Source organism: Saccopteryx leptura, chromosome 2 (assembly GCF_036850995.1).
Source record: "Saccopteryx leptura isolate mSacLep1 chromosome 2, mSacLep1_pri_phased_curated, whole genome shotgun sequence".
In the NCBI taxonomy this organism is placed as follows: Eukaryota; Metazoa; Chordata; class Mammalia; order Chiroptera; family Emballonuridae; genus Saccopteryx; species Saccopteryx leptura.
The window spans coordinates 178,996,307-179,024,049 of NC_089504.1; the positions used below are offsets into that span (position 1 = coordinate 178,996,307).

The 27,743-nt window shown below is 41.3% G+C and overlaps 1 protein-coding gene across 43 annotated transcripts in view; it reads left to right on the forward strand.

The window, feature by feature from the left end:
- Positions 1–27,743, forward strand: part of R3HDM2 (R3H domain containing 2) — a 223,684-nt gene that overhangs the window by 60,636 nt on the left and 135,305 nt on the right. For 29 of the 43 annotated variants that reach the window (XM_066369395.1, XM_066369398.1, XM_066369410.1 and 26 more), the window contains exon 1: positions 25,282–25,349. The exons of 6 other annotated variants lie outside the window; for them this stretch is intronic. The gene's annotated coding sequence lies outside the window, so the exon portion shown is untranslated. Of the gene's footprint in view, positions 1–13,452; positions 13,590–25,281; positions 25,350–27,743 lie in introns of those variants that run through there. 8 more of the 43 variants (XM_066369422.1, XM_066369421.1, XM_066369425.1 and 5 more) reach the window with 3 other exon arrangements.

Genomic DNA, 27,743 nt, shown 5'->3' on the forward strand with positions numbered 1-27,743 from the left:
TTAGGAGTAGGTCCCAGCCTGAAATATGAGTGGGGCATTGAGGTAGGAGGAATAAAGGAAACACTATATATTAAACAAAGCAGCAGAAAATAGGACTATCAACACCCACAACAGAGATCTCCGAGGGAAGAATAAAAAACCTGACTATTCAGGTAAGACATAGTTAAGTGGCCCTTGTGCAAATGAGATTAGTTTACCTGCTTCTTGGAAGAAATACCCTAGGCTCGTCCACAGTGTCGTAGATAGGGCTGACGGCCCTGGGCACCTTCAGCCTTCAGTGGCAAACCCCAGCATTCTGGGCAAGGTTAGGTCATAGGTGGCTGGAGCAGGTCTGGAAGAGACTGAACCCTCCCTTAGAGGAGCGAGGGGGAAGCCTACCTTCCAGTGTCCCTGTTTCCTCAGAGCAGAGGCATGTAAGTCTGGCAGGCTTTAGCTCAATGACCTTCCTTTCCACTATTGAAGCAGGACCCCGATGGCATCCTATGAGACCCCTTTGGGGCGTTGGAGCCTTTAAGGGCGTATCCTAAAAGCTGGTAGTTCCCCTGATATCTATTGGGCTTTTTCTGCCTCTAGGTATCTTAAAAGCCATGCTCAGAAGATCTCGCTGAGGGGTTTGAGGATCCCCATCCACCTATATAAATCTTTTCCATATATCTGGAGCTATTTGGAAAAAGACAAAACAGTGTTATTAGCTGGATCAAATAAAGAAGGTAGTAGTTTGCAGGTGAAAAAGATTTGGCATCTCCTGTTCATCAGCATTCAAAAGAAATTTAAATTATTATTTTTTTAAATAAAAAGCATGATATAGTAGACCCGTAGGAGTTCCAGGATATGACTACCCCCTTTTAAATTTTTTTAAATTGACCTTAAAATATTTGCTGGGTACACTTTCATAATACCTTAACTTTAAAGATTGTAAGAATGACAAAATACAGTAAATGCTTTTGCTCCATATGCAGGAGCATTTTCAGTTTAACCAGTTTAGGAAATCCAATAATAGAACAATGCATGCAGACAATGAGCTATAACATGATTAGCAGCCTCTTCTGTTCTGACAGAGGTTACTATAAATCCACAATATGTATCCACTGTAACGTGGACATAGGACTGTTTGCCAAATGAAGGTATATGAGTAACATCCATTTGCCACAGTTGTCCTGGTAGGGGTCCTTGAGGGTTAACTCCAAATGAAGGGGCAGATTGTAATAGTATAGGACGCCTTGGACAGGATTTCCCAATCTGCCATGCTGCTTCCCGAGAAAGCTGAAACTGTTTACACAGGGCTGCAGCATTCTGGTGATGAATAGTATGAGACTGAATTGCTCAATCTGTCATGGTTGCTCCAAATAATTTTCTTTTGGGTAGCTTGATCAACAAGGGCATTCCTAGGCCCTGGCCGGTATGCTCAGTGGTAGAGCATCGGACTGGTGTGCAGGATTCCCGGGTTCTATTCCCGGCCAGGGCACACAGAAGAAGCGCCCATCTGCCTCTCCACCCCTCCCCCTCTCCTTCCTCTCTGTCTCTCTCTTCCCCTCCCACAGCCAAGGCTCCACCGGAACAAAGCCACCCCCGGGTGCTAAGGATGGCCCCGTGGCCTTTGCCTCAGGTGCTAGAATGGCTCTGGTTGCAACGGAGCAACACCCCAGATAGGCAGAGCATTCCCCCCTGGTAGACGTGCCGGGTGGATCCCGGTCGGGCACATGCGGGAGTCTGTCTGACTGCCTGCCCATTTCCAACTTCAGAAAAATACAAAAAAAAAAAAGAAAAAAAGAAGAAAAAAAAGGGCATTCCCTTGTGCTTAAAGCTCCAGGAAGCATGGAGTGAGCTCGAGTATGTCTTATGAATCATGGAGCTCTATGTTGACATACAAGTCTTTGAAGAAGGAGGAACTGCTGAAATAGTTCATCAGCATTTGTCCCTAAGACAGCAGTCTTTATAGTGGAAACACCATAAGTAAATATTTGCTGTCTGTATATAGATTAAAGGGGGAATATGGCAAATGCTGAAAAGCTATGATGTCATATAATTTTAGACTTTGAGCTAATTTTAAGTTGACAGTTTCAGTATAAAGTTGTCCATTGATTTGCAAGAGCGATTTGCCATTTAGTGTAAGTTTCCCAGAGTCATTGTTGTTGATCCTTTGAAAAAAGGAGCAACAATAATTTTGAGGCTCAAACCCTATAAGCTGTAAGGGTCGCCTATGCCCCTTGATAATCTAGGAGGCAACAAGATCAAAATATGAAAGTGTATTCCATGGGCTATTAGATGGTTCAATGTGCCCAAGCTGTAGCTGCTCTTGTACCAATTGAGCAGCTGCCCTAAGTTTCTCCTGAGAAACGGGCCATTGGTCTACCCATATAGGATTATCTGATTTCCAAGTAATTGGGTCTGCACAATGCATTATTGAGGTAGCAGGAGCTACCCAAGCCCCTATGCTAAATTTTGATATCCTAATCCACACCTTCTGGTATTGGGTGCCACTTCTATGGGGGTGAGAATTCCTCGCTGTTCTTTCCCTAGACCCTTGGTGGGCAAAAATCCTCGATCAAGCATCTGAGTACTGACTAAACCATTAGGACTGACAAGCAACACTCCCATATTTTTCAAAACATCTCTACCTCACAAATTGATTGGCCATCCAGGGAGCACATAAGGCTTAAAAAATCCAGAACGACCTTCTTAATCTTCCCAATGTAGAAAACTAGAACTTTGTTGAGGGGATTTACTCTGCCCTATACCTTGTAATTCTGTGGCTGCTGCATGAGTGGTCCAGGAAGGAGGCCAGTGTAGCTTAGCAATTACAGATACATCAGCTCTAGTATCTAAAAGTCCTTTACACTTATGCTCATATATTGTTAGTTCCATTTCAGGGCGTTCCTGACCTATTTTTTTTTTAAATCCAATTGGCAAAATCAGAGGAGCCAAATCACCAATTTGCTTGGGGCCCCTTTTGCAGGATGTGGCCTGAGAAGCAGAATTAGCATCCTTATACTATTCTTCTAACTGTCTGAATTAGCCATGAGACACATTCTTTTTTTTTTTGATTAATTTTAATGCGGTGACATTGATGGAATTGTCTTCTGTCACCATCTAACTGGTTTTCTTTGTGCCCCTCCCCTCCCCCAACCCCCTCCCTCTCCTCCCCTCACCCTGTATCTCCAACACTGTTGTCCATGTCTCTGAGTCTCATTTTTATGTCCCACCTATGTATGGAATCATATAGTTCTTAGTTCTTTCTGATTTACTTATTTCGCTCAGTATAATGTTATCAAGGCCCATCCATGTTGTTGTAAAAGATCCTATGTCATCATTTCTAATGGCTGAGTAGTATTCCATAGTATATATATACCAAAGCTTTTTAATCCACTCATCCTCTGACGGACACTTGGGCTGTTTCCAGATCTTTGCTATTGTGAACAATGCTGCCATAAACATGGGGATGCATTTTTTCTTTTCAAAGAGTGCTATGGTGTTCTTGGGGTATATTCCTAACAGTGGTATAGCTGTGTCAAAAGGCAGTTCAATTTTTAATTTCTTGAGGAATCTCCATACTGTTTTCCACAGTGGCTGCACCAGTCTGCATTCCCACCAGCAGTGCAGGAGGGTTCCCTTTTCTCCACATCCTCGCCAGCACTTATTCTGTGTTGTTTTATTGATGAGCGCCATTCTGACTGGTGTGAGACGATATCTCATTGTGGTTTTAATTTGCATTTCTCTAATCATTAGTGATGTTGAGCATTTTTTCATATGCCTATTGGCCATCTGTGTGTCCTCTTTGGAGAACTGTCTATTCATTTCTTTTGCCCATTTTTGGATTGGATTGTTTGTCTTCCTGGTATTAAGTTTTACAAGTTCTTTATAAATTTTGGTTATTAACCCCTTATCAGACACATTGTCAAATATATTCTCGCATTGTGTAGTTTGTCTTTTTATTCTGTTCTTATTGTCTTTAGCTGTGCAGAAGCTTTTTAGTTTGATAAAGTCCCATTTGTTTATCCTGACTTTTATTTCACTTACCTGTGGAGATAAATCAGCAAATATATTGCTGCGAGAGATGTCAGAGAGCTTACTGCCTATGTTTTCTTCTAAGAAGCTTATGGTTTCATGGCTTACATTTAAGTCTTTTATCCATTTTGAGTTTATTTTTGTGAGTAGTGTAAGTTGGTGGTCTAGTTTCATTTTTTTGCAGGTAGCTGTCCAATTTTCCCAACACCATTTGTTGAAGAGGTGGTCTTTACTCCAATGCACGCTCTTATCTCCTTTGTCAAATATCAGTTGTTGATAAAAGTGTGGGTTTATTTCTGGGTTCTCAGTTCTGCTCCATTGATCTATATGCCTGTTCTTATGCCAGTACCATGCTGTTTTGAGTACAGTGGCCTTATAATATAATTTGATATCCGGAAGTGTGATACCTCCCACTTTATTCTTCCTTTTCAAAATTGCTGAGGCTATTTGTGTTCTCTTTTGATTCCATATAAATTTTTAGAATATGTGTTTTTTATCTTTGAAGTAAGTCATTGGTATTTTAATCGGTATTGCATTGAATTTATAAATTGCTTTGGGTAATATAGACATTTTAATCATGTTTATTCTTCCTAACCATGAGCACGGTATATGCCTCCACTTGTTCGTATCTTCCCTGATTTCTTTTATCAATGTTTTATAATTTTCCCAGTACAAGTCTTTAATCTCCCTGGTTAAATTTATTCCTAGGTACTTTATTTTTTTTGTTTGCAATGGTAAAGGGGATTGATTCCTTGATTTCTCTTTCTGACACTTCATTGTTAGTGTATAAAAATGCCTCTGATTTCTGAGTATTGATTTTATATCCTGCCACCTTGCCGAATTCATTTATCAAGTCTAGTAGTTTATTGACTGAGACTTTAGGGTTTTCTATATACAATATCATATCATCTGCAAATAATGATAATTTTACTTCTTCTTTTCCAATTTAGATGCCCTTTATTTCTTTTTCTTGTCTGATTGCTGTGGCTAGGACTTCCAGAACTATGTTGAATAAGAGTGGTGAAAGGGGCACCCCTGCCTTGTTCCTGATCTTAAGGGGATTGCTTTTACTTTTTGCCCATTGAGTATGATGTTGGCTGTGGGTTTGTCATAGATGGCCTTTATCATGTTGAGGTATTTTCCCTGTATTCCCACTTTGCTGAGAGTTTTGATCATGAACGGGTGCTGGATTTTAGCAAATGCTTTTTCTGCATCTATTGAAATTATCATGTGGTTTTTCTCCTTCCTTTTGTTTATGTGATGAATCACATTGATTGATTTGCGAATATTGTACCAGCCTTGCCTCCCAAGAATAAATCTCACTTGATCATGGTATATGATTTTTTTCACATATTGCTGGATCGGGTTTGCTAATATTTTGTTGAGGATTTTTGCATCTAAATTCATCAGGGATATTGGCTTATAATGTCCTTTTTTTGTGTTGTCTTTGCCTGGTTTTGGAATCAGAATTATGCTCGCCTCATAAAAGGAGTTTGGAAGTCTTCCTTTCTCTTGAATTTTTTGAAATAGCTTGAGAAGGATAGGAGTTAGTTCTTCTTTGAATATTTGGTAGAATTCACTTGTGAAGCAATCAGGCTCAGGACTTTTCTTTTTTGGGAGTTTTTTGATAGCTGTTTCAATCTCATTTGTTGTAATTGGTCTGTCTAGGTTTTCTGATTCTTCCAGATTGATTTTTGTAAGATTGTATGTTTCAACGAATTTGTCCATTTCATCTAGGTTGTCTAGTTTTTTGGCATGCAGTTCTTCATGGTATTTTCTTACAATAATTTGTATTTCTGTTGTGTCAGTTGTTATTTCTCCACTCACATTTCTAATTTTATTTATTTCAGTCTTCTCTCTTTTTTTCTTGGTGAGTCTGGTTAAAGGTTCATCGATCTTGTTTACCTTTTCAAAGAACCAGCTCCTGGTTTCATTGATCTTCTGTATAGTTTCTTTAGCCTCTGTGTCATTTATTTCCTCTCTGATCTTTATTATTTCCTTCCTTCTACTACATCTGGGCTTTACTTGCTGTTCTTTTTCTGGTTCTTTTAGATGTAGGGTCAAGTTGTTTATTTGAGCTTTTTCTAGCTTCTAGAGGTATGCCTGTAATGCTATAAACTTCCCTCTCAGGACTGCTTTCGCTGTGTCCCATAAATTTTGAGTTGTTGTATGCTCATTATTATTCATTTCTAGGAATTTTTAAATTTCTTCTTTGATCTCATTGTTAACCCATTCGTTATTTAATAACATGCTATTTAGTTTCCAAGTGTTTGAATGTTTTTCAGTTTTTCTGTTGTGGTTGATTTCTAGTTTAATGCCATTGTGATCAGAGAAAGTGCTCAATATGATTTCAATCTTCTTAAATTTGTTGAGACCGCTTTTGTGCCCTAATATGGGGTCTATTCTAGAGAATGTACCATGAGCGCTTGAAAAGAATGTATATTCTGCTGTTTTAGGGTGAAAGGTTCTGCAGATATCTATTAAATCGAATTGATCCAATATGTCCTTTAAGTCTGCTGTTTCTTTGTTAATTTTCTTTCTTGAGGATCTTTCTAATGATGTTAATGGGGTATTGAAATCCCCTACTATTATAGTATTGCTGTTGATCTCGCCTTTTAAATCCATCAAAGTCTGCTTTATATATTTAGGTGCTCCTATATTAGGTGTGTATTTTTTTTTTTCTGTATTTTTCTGAAGCCGGAAACGGGGAGAGACAGTCAGACAGACTCCTGCATGCGCCCGACCGGGATCCACCTGGCATGCCCACCAGGGGTCGACGCTCTGCCCACCAGGGGGTGATGCTCTGCCCCTCCGGGGTGTCGCTCTGTTGCAACCAGAGCCACTCTAGCGCCTGGGGCAGAGGTCGAGGAGCCATCCCTAGCACCCGGGCCATCTTTGTTCCAGTGGAGCCTCGGCTGCAGGAGGGGAAGGGAGAGACAGAAAGAAAGGAGAGGGGGAGGGGTGGTGAAGCAGATGGGCGCTTCTCCTGTGTGCCCTGGCTGGGAATCGAACCCGGGACTTCTGCACACCAGGCCGACGCTCTGCCACTGAGCCAACCAGCCAGGGCCTAGGTGCGTATTTTTAATGGTTATATCTTCCTTTTGGATTGCTCCCTTTATCATTATGTAGTGACCTTCTTTATCTCTAACTATGGTCTTTGTTTTAAAGTTCATTTTGTCTGATATAAGTATTGCTACCCAGCTTTTTTTTTCATTTCCATTTTCGTGAAATATTTTTTTCCATCCTTCTATCTTCAGTCTGTGTGCATCTTTTGATTTAAGGTGTGTCTCTTGTATACAGCATATGTATGGGTCCTGTTTTCTTATCCATGCAGCTACCCTATGTCTTTTGATGGGATCATTTAATCCATTTACATTTAAGGTTATTATTGATATGTAATTGTTTATTGCCATTTTATTCTTTAAAACTGTATTCCTCTTTTGCTATATTCTTTTTCTCCTTTGATCTGTTTACAACAGGTCCCTTAGCATTTCTTGCAGCCTTGGTTTGGTTGCAGTGAATTCCTTGAGGTTTTTTTTTTTTGTCTGTAAAGCTTTTTATTTCTCCTTCAATTTTAAATGATAGCCTTGCTGGATAAAGTAGTCTTGGTTGTAGGCTCTTGTTCTGCATTACTTTGAATATTTCTTGCCATTCCCTTCTGGCCTCAAGTGTTTCTGTTGAGAAGTCAAAAGTCATCCTTATGGGGGCTCCTTTGTAGGTGATAGTCTTTTTTTCTCTAGCAGCTTTTAATATTTTCTCTTTATCATTTAGCTTTGGTATTTTAATTATGATGTGTCTTGGTGTTGATTTCTTTGGGTTTCTCCTTAATGGAGTTCTCTGTGCTTCCTGAAAATATGAGATGTTTTTCTGCCTTGAGGGAAGTTTTCAGCTATGATATGTTTGAACAAAGTCACTATCCCTTGTTCTTTCTCTTCTTCTTCAGGAACCCTTATGATGCGGATGTTATTTCTCTTCATGTTGTCACAGAGCTCTCTTAGAGTTTCCTCAGACTTTTTGAGTCTCTTTTCTTTTTTCTGCTCTGCTTCCGTGCCTTTATTTATTGTGTCCTCTAACTCGCTGATTCGATTCTCCGCTTCATCCATCCTGCTTTTAATTCCTTCCATTGTATTCTTTATTTCGGATATTGTATTTGTAATTTCTGATTCTTTTTTATTATTTCAATGTCTTTTTTTATATTTGCTATCTCTTTATTTAGGTTTTCGTAATGACCATCTATTGTTGTTCTGATATCTTTGAGCATCCTAACAATCGTTATTTTAAACTCTGCATTTGGTAATTTGGTTATATCTGATTCGTTTAGGTCCTTTTCTGGGGATTTCTCTTGGTTCATTTGTATTGCATTTCTCTTCCTCCGCATTTTCTCTTCACGGGAGGCTGTGATTACGTGCTCGGGTGCACAAGCCTTGGTGGCCTTGGCCTTTGCTGCGCCTCCGTGGATGACTTTATGCTTGGTCCTGAGGGCACTGGCGAGCACCTTTGCTGCGGGTCTCCGTCTGTTTCCGGGCTTTTGCCCCACCCTTGCAGAAGGAGCCTGCTCATGGAATGTCTGCTAGCCTTGGCTCTACCAGCTGGCAGGACTGTGTGCCCATGCTCAGTTTAGTAGTGGAACTCCGCCTGTTCTCGGCTTTTGGCTCCATCCCCGTGGGAGGAGCCGGCTCCCAAGTCAGGCCACAAGCCTGGGTTCCAGGGGCGGGGCAAGGCTGTGCTCCTGCGTCCTTGCTCAGGGGCTGGTTTCCACCCTTTCCGGGGTTCCCGCCCATCTCCCACAGGCTGGATTACAGGCTGCCGGTAGCTGGGCTTGACCGCTTTTGCACGCCCCCTCCTCCCCAGCCGGGCAAGACTGAGCTCACAACCTGAGCCCAGTGGTGGCCAGCCGGCTTCTGCCCCTGCCAACAGAACTACGCTTCCGTTTCCCGCTGCTGCCTGCCCTCCGGTGATCCCTCAGCCGCGTGGGTGCGGGCACTGTAGCTCAGACCCTAACACTCATTACTGTAGACCCGAAAGCTCCCTTCTTCTAAGCAACACTGCTCTGAGTGCTGCGGGGGAGCTTGTTTGGCTGGTGTCCTGCTTCCCTTTGCTGGTATTGCTGTTTCCAGGGGAAATATTCCCTTCAGATTTGAGGAGTGACTCGTCCCAGGGGTTAGGGTGGCTATCTCTCAAAATGTTTCTCCCTGTGCCTCCTAGATTACACTCTCTTCCTGCTCCTATGGTCTTTTCCTCTCTCCCCGTCCCCGGAGCCACATGTGAGTGGCTGTGAGAGAGGTGTTGTTGGGCAGATAAAATATATTATGCTCACTTTGTTAAGGACGGCACTGCCCACGAGGAGGCCGTCACCCAGGTGATATTAATGTGTGTCTCTGTGGGCAGGTAGAGAATCCTTGTAGCCTGGTGCTTGGTTTTGGGATTAAGCCTTTCCCACCCGTTTTGATGTGGGGCGGTGCAGTCCAATCATGCCTCAGAGGAGTGTCTTTGTATTGGAGACTTCTCTATTTTGTATATTGGATTAAAGGTTTGGAATCTGCACTATAAAATGGGGACAGAGTGGGAGCTTGCGCTCTTGGTTCCTGAGATTATCATTAGAGGAGAGAGCAGAGGAGAGCAGAGAAAGGCCACGTGGAGGAGGCCAGGAGAAACAGCCAAGATGGTGGAGTGCTGAGTGAGATGCCAGTTTGTGTAGAGTTTGGGATAAGGAAGGAGATGGGGAACAGAGGTGAATAAGTCTGGTGAGCTAGAAACCTTTGATTCTAGGAAACTCGGATAAGTCAGTGGCTTTGTGAGCACTGAATGTGACTGGGTTTTGGAGCCCAGTGTGTATTTTTACTTGCCCGCCGGGTGCAAGCTAGAATTAAAGACTATGGCCCATCAGTTTTTGGCTCCGCTGTTTCTTTACCGACTGTCCGAATCCAATGTGAACCTGCATGGGCCAGGCGGCTGCTGCGATAGTGGCCCTGGCCTTGGATACTGGCTTTACATTTGGCGTAGTCTGTGGCAGGATTCGATACAGATTGGCAAGGAGCTTTTGAGTAGTGGAGTAGAGGACTGGCTAGTGTTAGGGTTCCCCATAGCTGTCCTTTTGGGGATTGTAGGCTGGCTGACTTTTACAGCCATGTGTGAGGAAACTGAGAGCTCTGTGGAAGAGGCTGCCCGGGACCTGCAAACCGAGCAGTGGAAGGAGCTGGAGCAAACGCAGGAGAAACCGATCCTGACCCTGGAGCTGGAGGAAGCGCTGGAGGAGGAGGCCGACCAGGTTTGCGAGATTCGCTTGGAAATGGAGCAAACGCTGGAGGAGGATTCAGAGGTTCGTGAGTTGCAGCTTGCCCTAGATGTTGCAGACAGCCAGCAGCAGCAGGAGGCCGGGGCTGAGGCTGAGGCTGAAGCTGAGGCCGGGTCCGGAGCTGCAAGGTCTGCGGAGCAGAAGGCGGCGGCAGCCCAGGGCTTGAGCCTGACAGCGGGAGCTGGTGTTTTCAGTTCCTCTTTGGAGGATGAGGAGAATCGGACTGGAGTTGTGATCCGCAGTCTCCAGAAGGTGATAGCCCAGAAGCAAGGAGTTCGTACTATGCTCCTGGTGGGTCTGCGATTTTGGGGACATAGGATGAACGTTATCATGCTCTCCAGAGCCAAGATGGAAATGCTGACTGCCATTGCCATGTGCTCCTCTTTGGGACAGTGTAAGACCTGCCAGGATGGCAGGGATGAGGGGGGTGGCTGACGCCCCATGTGCACGGACTGATTTCCTGGACTACGACCGGAGTGGGCACTGACTCCTTTGTTGGATGGACTTACGGATTATGGATTTTGGACAATGTGAAATACCTTGATGGGGGTGGGGGGTGGCTTTGCTGGAAGCACTCCCCTTCCCTGGGAAGCTTTTCCCATGGCTAGAAAGAAGGCCGAGACATTTTGCGCTTTAGGCAAAGTGCTCAGAGACTGGTGAAGTGTACCTTTGTGATTGTTGAAACTGTATGATTTGTCATGTTGTAATTTGTGTAATGTGCCTAATTTCCTTGCACAGAGATGCCGGTGATGTAGATTGTGGATAGTAAAGTGAACATAGGGGTGGATTGTTGGGCAGATAAAATATATTATGCTCACTTTGTTAAGGACGGCACTGCCCACGAGGAGGCCGTCACCCAGGTGATATTAATGTGTGTCTCTGTGGGCAGGTAGAGAATCCTTGTAGCCTGGTGCTTGGTTTTGGGATTAAGCCTTTCCCACCCGTTTTGATGTGGGGCGGTGCAGTCCAATCATGCCTCAGAGGAGTGTCTTTGTATTGGAGACTTCTCTATTTTGTATATTGGATTAAAGGTTTGGAATCTGCACTATAAAATGGGGACAGAGTGGGAGCTTGCGCTCTTGGTTCCTGAGATTATCATTAGAGGAGAGAGCAGAGGAGAGCAGAGAAAGGCCACGTGGAGGAGGCCAGGAGAAACAGCCAAGATGGTGGAGTGCTGAGTGAGATGCCAGTTTGTGTAGAGTTTGGGATAAGGAAGGAGATGGGGAACAGAGGTGAATAAGTCTGGTGAGCTAGAAACCTTTGATTCTAGGAAACTCGGATAAGTCAGTGGCTTTGTGAGCACTGAATGTGACTGGGTTTTGGAGCCCAGTGTGTATTTTTACTTGCCCGCCGGGTGCAAGCTAGAATTAAAGACTATGGCCCATCAGTTTTTGGCTCCGCTGTTTCTTTACCGACTGTCCGAATCCAATGCGAACCTGCATGGGCCAGGCGGCTGCTGCGACAGTGGCCCTGGCCGTGGCTTCTGGCTTTACAGGTGTTCTGCGCGGTCCCTTTAAGAAGGATCCTGGGTCTGAGAAAGCAGTCTCTTTCTCACAAACAGTATCCTGACTTGTTTCCAGCTAAATACTGTCCTTATGCCTGCCTCGTCTGGGCTCTGGGGCTGCAGGCTGGGGCTTTGATCCTGGGGTTCAGGACCCTCCCCTCTCTGCTAAACTCACTTCCTGCCACTCGAGTCTCTCCTGGCTGCTGTTTGCTCCGGGGAGCTAGGCAGCCCTCTCCATGTTTCCGCTTTTCCTACCAGTCTCAGTGTGGCTTTTTCAGTGTTCCTTGGTTGAAGAGTCCTCTTAGTTTAGTCCAGAGTTGGTTTTTCCAGATGATAGTTCTTAAAATTAGTTTGTAATCCACTTTGGTTCTGGGAGGTAGATGTTGGTACGTCCGCCTACTCCAGCGCCATCTTGTCTTCTCTCGGGTAATCTTTTTATATTGTAGCTGAAGTTTTTTATTAAATAACTTATGTGTATTTAATTACTTAGCTAACAAAATTTCTTTTTAAAATTTTTTTTATTGATTTTAGTGAGAGAGGAAGAGAAGAGAGAGAGAGAAAAAAACATCAATTCGTTCCTGTATATACCCTGATTAGGGATTGAAAGGGATTGAACTGGCAACCTCTGAGCTTCAGGGTGACTCTTTAAACAACTGAGCTAACTGGCAAGGGCATTACCTAACAAAATTTCTATTTAAACCTAGTAATATATAATTATTTTCTGTGAAAGAGTATAAATATGCCTGTTTCAACTCTGGGAGGAAAAGCTTGTGTTATTAGCTTGCCTTAACGTATTGGAGACTTAGCATTTTGATGTCACAAAAGGGATCCCTAGAAAATTTGAAGAAGACAATATTATATGCTTTTACTAGAGTAAAAACTTAATTTTAGTACAATGTAGCCTTTGAGATGACAGAGAAGAATATTGCATTTTTTCTAAAGGCCCCAGGTTTTTTCAGAGACAACTTGAGTGTCAGATAAAGTTCTTGGTACCATTAGAAGGTTCAGTATCATTCTATGGCTGTAGAATCAAAATATTTTTTTGTGTTAAAGGACTTACCGGCTAGCTGTGGAGATAAATTATAAACATTTAATGATTAAAACAACAGTGGATGATAATGGATTAGATTCTGTGATATAAAAAGAATGCAGTAGAATTGAGTTGAGTCTAATTGTGTAGTACAAATAAATGAGAAAGAAGAGAGAAATTAATACAGGAAGGTAGGAAGGAGGTAGGAATTGAACTGAGCTTTTTATTATGGAAAATTTTAAACATTCAAAAACAGTGGAAATATCATAGTAAAACGAGCCTCCATATATAATTATTAGCTTCTGACTAATCTTGTCTCCTCTATATTCCTACTATACTCCCCTTACTGATTATTTTGAAGCAAATCTGTATTGTATTATTTAATCCATAAATATTTCAGTATATATCTCTAAAAATAAGGACTTTTAAAAACATAATACCAACACCATTTGTACATCTAAAATAATGATTCCTTAGTATTACATATCTGATATTCATATTTCCTTGATTGTATTACCATTTTTTAAGTAGCCTGTGTGTATATAGTAGGATTCAAATAAAGTCTATATCTTGTAACTGGTCAATATGTCTTTTTTTTATTTTACTTATTCATTTTAGAGAGGAGAAAGAGAGAGAGAAGGGGAAAGGAGCAGGAAGCATCAACTCCCATATGTGCCTTGACCAAGAAAGCCCAGGGTTTTGAACTGGCGATCTCTGCGTTCCAGGTCTACACTTTATCCACTGCACCACCTCAGGTCAGGCCTGGTCAATAGATCTTTAAAATATCTTAACCTAAAAGATTTCACCTCCCTCTTTTTTTTTCCTTAGAGTTTATTTGTTGAAGAAACTGGGTCATCTGTTTAGTAGTTTCCCACATATGGATACGGTGATCATCATAGTGGTGCCATTTAACATGTTTCTCTGTCCCCCATGTTTCCTTCAAATTGGCAGTTACAACTAGAGATGATCAGATTCAGATTTATATTTTTTTGGCTAGAACACTTCCATAGTGTATTTTCATTAGGAGGAGATGTATGACATCTACTAGTCTCTTTTTTTATGATGTAGGCAGCCACTAGTGATCATTGTCTATACCACTTCATTGAACTTCATTAAGGGTTAAAAAGTGGTGCTATTCAAATTCTATCATTTCTTAATTTATTTTAGCTAAAATACTTTTATAAAGAGATACTTTTCTTTGTCACCTGTTTGCTTACTCTGAGATACGACTTGTACAGAAAAGGCAAGACAAATGCCATTTTCTTTTTTTTTTTTTTTTGTATTTTTTGTATTTTTCTGAAGCTGGAAATGGGGAGGCAGTCAGACAGACTCCCGCATGCACCCAACCGGGATCCACCCGGCACACCCACCAGGGGGCGATGCTCTGCCCATCTGGGGCGTCGCTTTGTCGAGACCAGAGCCATTCTAGTGCCTGGGACAGAGGCCAAGGAGCCATCCCCAGCGCCCGGGCCATCTTTTGCTCCAGTGGAGCCTAGGCTGCGGGAGGGGAAGAGAGAGACAGAGAGGAAGGAGAGGGGGAGGGGTGGAGAAGCAGATGGGTGCCTCTCCTGTGTGCCCTAGCCGGGAATCGAACCTGGGACTTCCGCACGCCAGGCTGACGCTCTACCACTGGGCCAACTGGCCAGGGCCGCCATTTTCAAAATAATGAGTTTGTTCACTAACATCCTTCAAGGGTGACTAAGTTTTATTTTAATTCCATTATAAACTCTGCTATTTAAGCATATTTATATTTTCAAACAATTTTAATTTTACCCTTATTGGTGTCTCACTGTCTCATCTTGGCAAATGGGCACCTCCGATGTCCCTTTGCTGTGATCCTGTTACTCTTTGATAGCTTCTTTGTCTTCTAGCTAACATGGTGTTCTGAGATCCTCTGTTACATTTACATTTCCCAGCATGTGTCAGCCATTGCCTCTAAAACCCTAGTTCCTTTATGGGGAAATGATGTTTAAAGACCATTGTCTGGGTGGTCACAAGAGTACTCATTTGCTTAGTGCATTGGTCGTTGTTTTTTGCCATTTTCAGTGAACAAGACTAGGAAATAAAATGGCTTTTTTTTTTTTTTTTTTTTTTGGATTTTTCTGAAGCTGGAAATGGGGAGAGATAGACAGACTCCCGCATGCGCCGGACCGGGATCCATCCGGCATGCCTACCAGGGGGTGACGCTCTGCCCACCAGGGGGCGATGCTCTGCCCCTCCGGGGCGTCGCTCCATTGCGACCAGAGCCACTCTAGCGCCTGGGGCAGAGGCCAAGGAGCCATCCCCATCGCCCGGGCCATCTTTGCTCCAATGGAGCCTCGGCTGCGGGAGGGGAAGAGAGAGACAGAGAGGAAGGAGAGAGGGGGAGGGGTGGAGAAGCAGATGGGCGCTTCTCCTGTGTGCCCTGGCTGGGAATCGAACCCGGGACTTCTGCACACCAGGCCGACGCTTTACCACTGAGCTAACCGGCCAGGGCCAAAATGGCTTTTTTTTTAATGAAAGTATATTACAAATTCATATCAGTATTTCCAAATAAAAGGACTATAGATTTTTTTATTTAACGTTTTCAATCTTATAGAGGTTTGTATTTTTCAAATTACAAAAGTAATATAATATATACTCATTGTAAGAAATATAAATAACTCAAAAGTATATAAGATAAAAGGTGAAGATCCTGACCTTATCCCAGAATTGTTAGTTAAGTTAAGCACTTAACACAATTAATTCATAAGCTTTATAGTGGGTATCTTTTTTTTTTTTTTAAGTGAGAGGAGGGGAGATAGTGAAACAGACTCCTGCATACACCCCCACCGGGACAACCCCATCTGGGGCCGGTGCTCAAATCAACCAAGTTGTCCTCAGTGCCTGAGTCTGACATGCTCAGACCAACTGAGCTATCCTCAGCACCGGGCCAATACTTGAATCAATAGAGCCACTAGCTGTGGGAAGGGGGAAGGAAGAAAAGAGGGAGAGAGGGAGAGAGAAGCAGATGGTTGCTTATCTTGTGTGCTGTGACTGGGAATCGAACCTGGGATGTCCATACTTTGGGCCAACGCTCCACTGAGCCAACTGGCCAGGGTTTTTCTTACATTGATTATTTTTACAGTTACCTGGTTTAGGCAGTTAAAAAAAAATCGGGATCTTTTTTGAGGTTAGAGAAAATAAGATGAGAAGTTATTATGTGAAATCAAGATTCTTAGACATTTTTAGATTTACTTTTTGAGTTGGTATTACATCTATGTGGTTCATATAGAAAAAAGTAGAGTGAAGTTTTTTTTCTTGCTCCTATAACCCAATTGGTTATGGTTAGTTCCTCTTTTCTAATGCAACTAATATTTTTTGTGCATCCTACTTACTTATAAGCATAAAATAAACATCCATGTAAATATATTTTTTCTTGCATTTTACAAAAATGATTGTTTTGCTCTTTTCACTTAGAAATATAACTAAAAATACATCTAGAATTTTCTTACTCTTTTTTTATTAAGAATTTCCTCTTTCTTGTTTATGTCTGCAAAGTATTACAGAATATGTATGTATTGTTTATTTTATCACTCTACTATTAAAGAGCATTTTCATTCATTTTTTTGTGGTTACAAACAGTGCTAGATGAATGACTTTGTACATATGTCATTTTGCATATTTGGAATAATGATAAGTATTTGAAGGTGTATATATATATTTTTCAGATTTTATTTATTGATTTTACAGAGAGAGGAGGGGTGGCATGGGGAGAAGCAGGAAGTATCAACTCACAGTTGCTTTACTTGAGTTGTTCATTATTGCTCGTAGTAATGTGCCAGGCAAGCCCAAGGTTTCAGACCTGTGTCCTTGGTGTTGCGGGGTAATACTTTATCCACTGGCCATCACAGGTCAGGCTAAAGGTGTATATTTTTGTAAATTCTACAGATGTTTTGTAAATTATGTAGATTCCAAAAATATATACAGTTTCTATTTCTACCAGCAATTGATTCAAGATTTGAGAGGGAAGATTTAATAGAGGCGGATATATATAAAATGACCAATTTGAATTTTTCTTCATGTATATTTACAGTGGAGCACTCAGCATTGGATTGCATTTTAGCTTTGTTCATTCAACACATCTTAAATTAAGTGCCTATCAAAGAATGTAGTCTTTGCTTTCTACTCTAAACAAATATAGCAGATTAACTAACTCTACCTATGCTATCAGGAAGGCTTTCTAGAGCAGCGGAGCCTTGAAGGACAAGTGGGCTAGGGAACTTCTAGATTAGCAGATATAAAATTTTTTTGTTTTCTGACTTCCTAACTCTTTAAAAAATAATTTATTTTAGATACCAAAGAAATTTTATTTATATGGGTTGTATTAGAAGTTAAAACTAAGAAAATATTTTATATTTAAAAATTATCAATTAAAATTACAATATACTATATATTAAAATTACAATAAACTATATATTAATATTAACACATTTTTTATATGAAAAAACTTCTAAAATAAACGATTTAGTAAGAAGGAGGGACATTGTTTTACATTTTGTAAATTTTTTTAATGTCTAGCTTAATAGAAGACAGCTTGGATTCTCATGTCTGCATTTGTATTCAGTCTATTGTCGTATGTCATTTTGGTTAAATAGATGAAGAAAATTCAGCCTCAGAGGTATGTAGTTTCAGAAATAGTATTTTAATATTTCTTTGGGTAATTATGGATATTTGATACTATACCCAAACTCAACAAGTGGCAGTTCTTAAATGTTAGTTACAATGTAGAATCTGAAACCATATTAATGAAATTTTGTGCTTGTTTACATTAAAATTTATGTCTAGGTTATAATCGAATACATTTTTAACCCATGTATGATTTTGAAACATCATGAATTGGTCAATGGGAAAATTTTGGTTCGCTGAGTTATGCAAATCTTCCAAATGTTTGACACATTTAATTATACAGTTTTAAAACATCACAGTCATTATCACCACCATTTTATCAAAAAGTCTTTTTTTTTTATTTATTTAGTGAGAGGAGGGGAGGCAGAGACAGACTCCTACATGTGCCTGGACTGGGATTCACCCGGCAAGCCCACTAGGGGGTGATGCTCTGCCCTTCTGAGGCCCTTACTCCGTTGCAGCCGGAGCCAATTTTTACTTCCTGAGGCAGAGGCCATGAAGCCATCCTCAGTGCCTGGGGCCAACTCGCTCCAATTGAGCCATGGCTGCAGGGGGGGAGGAAAAGAGAGAGAGAAGTGAGGGGGGAGGGGTAGAGAAGCAGATGGGCGCTTCTCCTGTGTGCCCTGATCAGGAATTGAATCCAGGACATCCACATGTCGGGCTGATACTCTACCACTGAGCCAACTGGCCAGGGCTAGAAAGTCTTAAAGTATTGAGAAGTAGTCAAGCCCACAGTAGATACGCATTTTCAAAATTTGGTTTTAGCTTAAAAGCTTGAATTTTATCACTGGCAATAAATACTATCATTTGTTTTCTTTGACATAACAGGCTTACTGTGTTCATTTTTGTGAAAAATATTGCCACATACCATAGTTTGCCCGTCAGTTTTTTACTGAATAAATAATAGTATTCCATGAAAAAAGAAAATAGCTCAGCTTGCAACTCAGTTGCTTTTTCTCAAGACAATTGTATTTTGATATGCAGCAGAGTGCTGTATTTTATACTTTCCATTTTGTCACCTAGAATATTGAAAAGAACATGTATTCAAGGGTGGAAAGTTAATAAAATTATTAATTTTTATTGCTTTATTAAGTAAAATATATCTTTTCTTTTTTAAACTGCAAGTATGGGGTGGTGAAGAATATGGTATTACTAGTACAGTTTGATGTCCCTGCCTTGATTTATGCTAAGTGTCAGTGCACATCCTGTTCGCTGTGCCAAATGTCAGAGTTCCCCTGCTTCCCAAGGGATGATTCAGGCAGTGAAATCCTAAGGTGAAGAAACACAAGGAGCCAGAGGTAGATGAGACATGCTGCAATACTTTATTCCATGCTGTACACCAAGCAGACCTGCAGTCCTACAGTCTTGGAATCCCAGAGTTTTAACCTAGCAGTGCTGGTGCAGTAGATATAGTGCTTAGGGACAATAGTGATATGGGGCCAGCAATACATCAGTGAGGTGATGTCAGTTGCCAAGTCAGGAAGCCCAAAAAGGCATGGTTGCCCTAGAAAGGCATGGGAACTGGAGCTGAGTCAGGCAGTCTGAAAAGCATAGGAGCTGGAGCTGCTGCCCAGAAAAGCATGGGAGCTGGACTGCTTCTGCAGTTTATGTTGTTAACCAGAGCTCACATCCCGGATATCACCATTAGGGTCCCCACACTAAGGCACTAGAAGTTAGACTGACATTGCTTTTGTCACCATGGTAAAAAGGGAAAATAACAGCCTGACCAGGTGTGGCGCAGTGGATAGATCGTCGGACTAGGATGCGGAGGACCCAAGTTCGAGACCCCGAGGTCACCAGCTTGAGCGAGGGCTCATCTGGTTTGAGCAAAAAGCTCACCAGCTTGGACCCAAGATCGCTGGCTTGAGCAAGAGGTTACTTGGTCTGCTGTGGCCCCGCGGTCAAGGCACATATGAGAAAGCAATCAATGAACAACAAAAAACTGATGATTGATGCTTCTCATCTCTCTTCGTTCCTGTCTGTCTGTCCCTATCTATCCCTCTCTCTGACACTCTCTTTGTCTCTGTAAAAAAAAAAAAAAAAAAAAGGAAAATAACATGTTACTGTTATTATGAAATAACTGTTATTATGAAAATAGTTTGACCTCTAAGACCTTCTCAGGCCACATTAGATGTGCTGTTCTAGATAGAGGATGCATTACATATTTAAAAATACTGAGGTGAGAAAAAGCCTAGCTTTCTAGGTCAACTATAAGTAATTTGTTTTGAAACTCAGGATATATGGAAAAAGAGCAAAAAGGTACTTAGGGGCCAGAGTATAAAGGAACTTAAGTGCCTTGCTGAGGAGTGCAGAATCTATTGTATAAGTAGTAGGGAGTCTTTGCAGGATTTTAAAGGGGGGCTGTTGTACACATATATGGTAGGGATGTAGGTGGGTGATACCATCATATTTGTATTTTTCAAAGATCACCCTTATCACAGTGTGTCTTGTAGTAGGCCAGTGAAAAATAGTGAGGTCCTAAACTAAGGCACTGACTTAATCATGGAGCTCCAGAGGGCCAGGCTTTACAGACCAGTGCAGGGTTTAGAGCTTGTCTTTCCTAAAGCAGAACTAATCCTAGCAGGATCTGTTTGTTGGCTGGATGGGCAGAAGCACAACCAGCAGCGTCCATTGTCACATCAGGTCTAAGCTGTCACCTCAAATACTCTTGGAAAGGCAGTTTGCTCTGGAAGTAAACCTAAAAATTAGAAATGCTCTAGAATCTTTTTGCTAAAATAGCTTTCAAAGATAATCAGTATTCTGACTTTCATTACCATAGAGTAGTTTTATCTGTTTTTGAATTTAAGAGTAATAGAAACATATAATACATACTCTTTTTGTGTCTTTTCCCCTCAATATTGTCTTTGAGATGCATGAATCAATGGTTTGTTCTTTATCATGGCTAGGTAATATTTCATTGTGCAAACCATACCATAAGTTTTCCATTGGGTTGTCAGGTTTGGGCTGTTATGAGTAATACTGCTAATGAACATTTTTGTACATGTCTTCATAGACATAAGCACTCACTACTATTGGTTATATACCCAGGAGTAGAATTGCTAGTTCATGGGGTATATGTATGTTTACCGTAAGTACTGTGGTTTTTCAAAATGGTTGTATCAATTTAGTCTCCTGCTAGCAGTGTATGAGAGTTCTTGTTGTGCTATATCTTTGACTACATTTAGTACTGTCAGTACTTTTAATTTTAGCCAATCTGTTGGGAGTATAGTGATGTCTTTATGTGGCTTTAATATGCATTTCTCTGATGACCATTGATATAGAACATTTCTTCAAATGCATATTGGCCTTTAAAATATTATCTTTTTTGAAGTACCTGTTAAACTTTTACCCATCTTAAAAATTGGGTTGTTTGTCTTTTTATTGATTTGTAGAAATTCTTTGTATGTTTTGCATGTGAATCCTTTGTGGGATACATATATTTGTATATATTTTCTCCCAAGTATTTACACATGGGATAGATGCAGGGACAAATTGATGAACCTGAGCATTCTGCTGGGATTCTGTGATAAAATGTCTTCTCAGCGGATGGTGGTTCTGTAGATTGTTCTTTAAAGATTCCAGTTTGCTTATGCGATGGGAATGTATGTACTGTTTTTGAGTGACCCATTCATATTTTGAATTAGTCTTAGTTGATTGTAGATGTTTCTGTTATCTATTACTGTGGACCAAACCACCCCAAATGTTAGTGACTTAAAACAGCTATTTATAGTAGTAGTTCCCTGTGAACTCCTGTTCACAGGGAATATGTTCCAGGACCCTCCAGTGCAAGCCTGAAACCACTGATTACATGGAACAATAATATATGTACTCTGTTTTCCTATTCAGGGTATGGCAAAAGTAGGTTTACAGTTGTTCAAATAGAAAATAATACAATAATTAATAAATAATAATAAAAGAATAAGCTGTTTTACATACTCACACTGTAAACCTACTTTTGCTCCACCCTTAATAACTAGGATAAGATTTAATTTGTAAATTAGGCACAGTAAGAGATTAACACAATAACTAATATGAAAATGGAATAATACACTGTAATAAAAATGATGAGAATGTGGTCTCTGTCTTTCAAAATATCTTGCTGCCCTCTACTCATCTTTTTACCTAACGGAGGCACTTTCCTGCTTCTTTTTGACATATCTGAATTGCCAGCATCACTACTTTTGTGCTTTGGAGCCATTATTAAGTAAAATAAGGGTTATTTGAATGTGCACTTTGATGCCTTAACCACTGATTTGATAATTAATGGCTACTAATTGAGGGTGGTTAGTATATACAGTGTGGATATGCTGGACAAAGAGATGATTCATGTTATGGGTGGGGGATGGAGCTGGACAGGGCAAGATTTCATCACACTACTCAGAACGGTGCCCAATTTAAAACTTATAAATTGTTTATTTCTAGAATTTTTCATTTAATATTTTTGGATCATGGTTGACCATGGGTAACTGAAACTGTGGATAGCAGGGGTCTGCTATATTTGTTTATGATTTGTTTAAGGGTTTGCCTCCATTCCACATGGTATCTGTTGGGCTCACTCATTCTGTGGTTGGTTGGCAAGTTGGCTAGGAGTTGGTTGTATCTGGATACCTCACTCCAGCATTGTCTTGCATTGGGTTGGAGCTGTCATCCAGGATGCTATGGCTTCTCCTACAGGCTCTCTTGACTTCCTTGCATGGTGGCTAGATTCTAAGAGTGTGCTAGTGGAAGTTCTCTGAAGGCGTAGGTTCAGAAATTGCACAGTGTCATTCATGCTGTATCCTTTTGGACAAAGCAAGTCACAAAGCCAGCTCAGATTTAAGAGATGGGGAAATAAACTCCACTTCTTGATTGGAATTGCTAAAAATATTTTTTGGCCATGTTTGTTTATAGTAGTGGGCATTGTTCCTTTTTTTTTTTTTTTTTTTTTTTTTAGTGAGAGGGGGAGAGAGACAGGGACAGGAAGGGAGAGAGATGAGAAACATCAACTCTTAGTTGCGGCACTTTAGTTTTCCATTGATTGCTTCTCATATGTTTCTTGATCTGGTGGATCCAGCCAAGCCAGTGACCCCTTGCTCAAGCCAGCAACCTCGAGCCAAGCCCCCATGTTCAAACTAGTGAACCTGCACTGAAGCTGGTGACCTTGGGGTTTTGAACCTGGTACCTCAGTGTCCCAGGGCTACACTCTTATCCACTGTGCCACCACTGGTCAGGCTAGGTTGGATTTTTTGTTTGTTTGTTTGTTTGTTTGTTTTTTTAAGTGAGAGGAAGGGAGATAGTGAGACAGACTCCTGCATGGGCCCGACTGGGATCCACCTGGCAACCCCTCCCCCCACCATCTTGGGCTGATGCTCGAATCAACCAAGCTATTTTTAGTGCCTGAGACTGACATGCTCAGACCAACAAAGTCGTTCTCAGCACCCAGGGCCAGCGCTCAAACCAATTGAGCCACTGTCTGTGGGAGGGGAGGAGGGAGAGAAGGAAGAGAGGAAGGGGGAGAGAAGCAGATGGTTACTTTTCTTGTGTATCTTGACCAGGAATTGAACCCAGGACATCCATATACCAGGCTGATGATCTATCTACTGAGCCAACCAGCCAGAGCCTGTTAGGTCTTTAAAGGTATTACTTAGCTTTGTAAATGACTCAAACAATTGGAAAACTGTTTCAGTGCTTATTATGTGTCAAGCACTATTTGGCATTGAGGATGCAGATAATGAACAAAATGCACAAGATTTATGCCCTCAAGGAGCTTGCATTCTTGTTTGAGATAATAAACAATTTTCAAATAAATAAGTAACTGCATCATAATAAGTGCTGTGAAGAAAATAGATGTGATGTGATTGAGAGTAAAGGAGAAGGGGATATTTCAGATTTGGTGGTCAGAGAAGACCTCTTTGTAGTGACATACATACTATTATTACTTGAGGGAAGGCCAACCCAGCATTTCCTTCACGGGAGAGGAGTGTTCTGGATGGAGGAACAACATGTACAATGTACAAAGGCCTTGTGGGAAATATGTAGTTAGAGATGTTCAAGCATAGTTGGAGCCAAATTTTGTAGGACTCTCCAGGCGTCCCCAAACTACGGCCCGCGGGCCGAAATGCGGCCCCCTGAGGCCATTTATCCAGCCCCCACTGCACCTCTTTCATTGGTGGTCAGTGAGAGGACCACTGTATATGGCAGCCCTCCAATGGTCTGAGAGGGACAGTGAACTGGCCCCCTGTGTAAAAAGTTTGGAGACCCCTGCTCTAGACCTTGCTTGGGTCGATGGAAAGTCATTGGTGGGAGGAAGCTGGTTGAGCAAGCAAGTTAATGATCTGATTTACATTTTCAAAAGTACACTCATAAGCCCTGGCCAGATAGCTCCGGGTTTCATTAGAGCATTGTCCGAAGCACTAAAGTTACTGGTTCAATCTCTAGTCAGGGCATATACAGGAACAGCTCAATGTTCCTGTCTCTCATTCTTTCTCCCTTCCTCTCTTGCTGAAATAAATGAATAAAAATTTAAAAAATAAATAAATGAAAACATCACTCATGTTTCTTTGGAGAGAACAGATAACAATAGAGTGCCCAGAGTGGAAGTAGAGAGATTAGTTAAGAACCTATTGCATTGTATTTAAAAACCTGCAAGCTATATGGGGATTATGGAAGATAGAGGGCAGAAAGGAATTGAACTATCAGAAAGTATTCCAGTTTTAATTTTGGTAAAACTACAAATATGGTAAGAAAACCATTATAGTAGTGAGTACTAGTGCATGCTCTAAATTATGCTGTTCACGATTTTCTGACTCAGTTGAGGCGTGAGCTCGTGGTGTGGCTTGGTTCTCAGTGTGAACCTATTGTGCCTACTTAAAAACTAGACATGACTGGGCATGGTTTGAGGGCCTGTGAGGAAAGGCAACTAGTAATTTCTTAGCATCGGAGAAAACAAGGCATGTCCTGTGGGAAAATTTCACCACCTGAGGAAGGCAGTGTTCCAGGACCAAGGTTGGTGATGAAAAGGGAAAAGCAGTGCCCTCTGGCCATGCCTCCTGCCCCTAACCAAACTACCACACTTTTGTAATGCCCAAACCCTGAGGTACAAGGACTATAAAGAAATGTGAGGGAGAGGACATTACGGGGAGGGGGGGATGTACTGAGGAACACAGGTGACATTAGAATCTATGTAAACACAATAAATTAATTAAAAAAAAAACTTGAAGAGTTTTTTCATAGAAATCTTAGTATATTGGGAAGGCAGCTGTTGATGTGATCAGAGGATAGAGTTGTAAAACAAAATGGTTGAGTTGGGGATACTCCTCACTTTAGCATAGAAAATAAATACTACAGTTGAGGTAAGGGGGTATTAAACTATGTGTTTGCAATACATAATTATACTTACAGAGGAAAATTCTGTCTCTGGCCTCTCTAGTTTTACTTCTCATCTACTAAAGGAGATTCTAGATCTGCTAGCCCACTTTCTAGGCTTGTATAAAAGGATAATGAGTAAGAAAATAGCTGAAGAATTTCTAGGAATAAGACTGGATGGTTAATTTATATTAGAAAATCGACCAAGAACTGCTTATAAGAAGGGGATCATTAGAGGGGAAAGAGCCAAATGGGCAGTGAATTGAGTGTAGGGGTAGATATAGAGGGTTCAGGTCAGATGTAGAGTTAGGAGAAACATTGTGAGTAAAAAGAATTTGGAAAGAAATTAAGAAACTACTGTGGATTTTGAAATGAATCTCTTTATTTTTTTTTGAGAGTCTTAATCTACTAAGATTTAAATTGCTTTTAACTTTTTAATTTTTTTATTTTTTTGAGGTTAGACTTGTTTCTTATATGTGATGCCATTCCAGCACTGGACTCATGGAGGCTGAACATTTATTCAGGTAATAATAGGAAGCATTATAGAGTACGTTTTATATACCAGGCAACACACAACTTCATGAGATTTCAAGTGCCACTGTGCTCATTTAATAGATGAATACATTGAGACTTAAAACTATATCAAGATTCAGTTCAGTTAAATTAAAACATTAAAAAAGCTACTGCTGTAGTCGAAGTGAGGGACAATGGTATCTTGGGTTAGACAATGTCATTTCTCACCTGGCTGGCATAAATATTATGAATGTAAAGTGCTTATGATTGACTGAACTTCACCCCCATTTCCATACATTTTTCCCACGAGTGAATACATCATACTTTTGTTTGTCTTTAAAACAATGGACATACTTTTTGGTAAAGAAAAATTCATCTTAGGGTTTTAACCATAAGATTTTTCTAACTTTTTAGAAAGTAGATAAAACATTTTGAAATAGTTTAAATTTATTTGAGTAAATATCTACAAGAAGTAAAATATCTATAACTGGGATTTTTTTTTTTTTTTACAGAGACAAGGAGAGTCTGAGAGAGGGATAGATAGGGACAGACAGACAGGAACGGAGAGAGATGAGAAGCATCAATCATCAGTTTTTCGTTGCGACTGCTTAGTTGTTCATTGATTGCTTTCTCATATATGCCTTGACTGTGGGCCTTCAGCTGACCGAATAACTCCTTGCTCAAACCAGCAACCTTGGGCTCAAGCTGGTGAGCTTTGCTCAAACAAGATGAGCCCACACTCAAGTTGGCGACCTCAGGGTTTTGAACCTGGGTCTTCCATATCCCAGTCCGACGCTCTATCCACTGTGCCACTGCCTGGTCAGGCTATAACTTGGAAATTTTTAAGAGGTGATTAATGTTGATAGTAGGAGTCATTTTTGTTGATTTCATCATACTTGAGAAACTGTTCACAGGTATTTTTAGTATTAAAGAACCATATTATAGTTTTTTATAGGAGCTTTCTTGTTGTATCTAAATGCTTATTTAAAGATCATATTAATTGTATTAGTTGCCAGAACTGAGAGGGTTCTAGCATTACCAACTAAAGATGAGTCAAAAAAGAAGATTGACCATCTCTGAAATTATAATGAGATTAATGGAAGTATTTTTAAATTTAAATTTAATTTTTTTTTTTTTTTTGCATTTTTCTGAAGCTGGAAACGGGGAGAGACAGTCAGACAGACTCCCGCATGTGCCCAACCGGGATCCACCCGGCACGCCCACCAGGGGGTGACGCTCTGCCCACCAGGGGGCGATGCTCTGTCCTTCCGGGGCGTCGCTCCTTCGCGACCAGAGCCACTCCAGCGCCTGGGGCAGAGGCCAAGGAGCCATCCCCAGCGCCCAGGCCATCCTTGCTCCAATGGAGCCTTGCTGCGGGAGGGGAAGAGAGAGACAGAGAGGAAGGAGAGGGGGAGGGGTGGAGAAGCAGATGGGCGCTTCTCCTGTGTGCCCTGACCGGGAATCGAACCCGGGACCCCTGAACGCCAGGCCGACGCTCTACCACTGAGCCAACCGGCCAGGGCCAATGGAAGTATTTTTAAGTTAAAAAAAAAGTCAAATTTATCTGCTACTTTGAGTGGTTCTCCATGTTTAATTCTACCAAGCTTTGTCTGTACCACACGGTACAATAAAACTGCTTTTGTTACTACTTTATCAGTTATTAAGTGGCCAGCATTTTTCCTTTCCCATCTTTTTTTTTTTTTTTAAAGAAAAGCTTAATTGAGGTATAATTAACATAGGGTAAACTATATATATTAAAAATGTATAATTTGTTAAGCTTTATTTTTTTTTAGGTGAGAGGAAGGGAGATAGTGAGGCAGACTCCTGCATGCGCCCCAACTAGGATTCACCTGGCAACCCCATCTTGAGCCAGTGCTCAAGTACCAAGCTATTTTTAGTGCCTGAGCCTGATAACACTCCAATGGAGCTATCCTCAGCACCTGGGACCATGCTCAAAGCAATCCAGCCACTGGCTGCAAGAGGGCAAGAGGGAAAGGAGAGAAGCAGATGGTCTCTCTCTTCTGTGCCCTGACTGGGAATTGAACCCAAGACATCCATACACTGGGCCAATGCTCTATTCACTGACCCTCCAACCAGGGCCTCTGTTTGTAAAGTTTTTTTTTGTTGTTGTTGTTTTTTACAGAGACAGAATCAGAGAGAGGGATAGATAGGGACAGACAGACAGGAACGGAGAGAGATGAAAAGCATCAATCATCAGTTTTTCGTTTCGACACCTTAGTTGTTCGTCAATTGCCTTCTCACATGTGCCTTGACCACGGGCCTTCAGCAGACCTAGTAACTCCTTGCTCAAGGCAGATGAGCCTGCACTCAAGCTGGCGACCTCGGGGTCTCAAACCTGGGTCCTCCGCATCCCAGTCTGACGTTCTATCCACTGTGCCACCGCC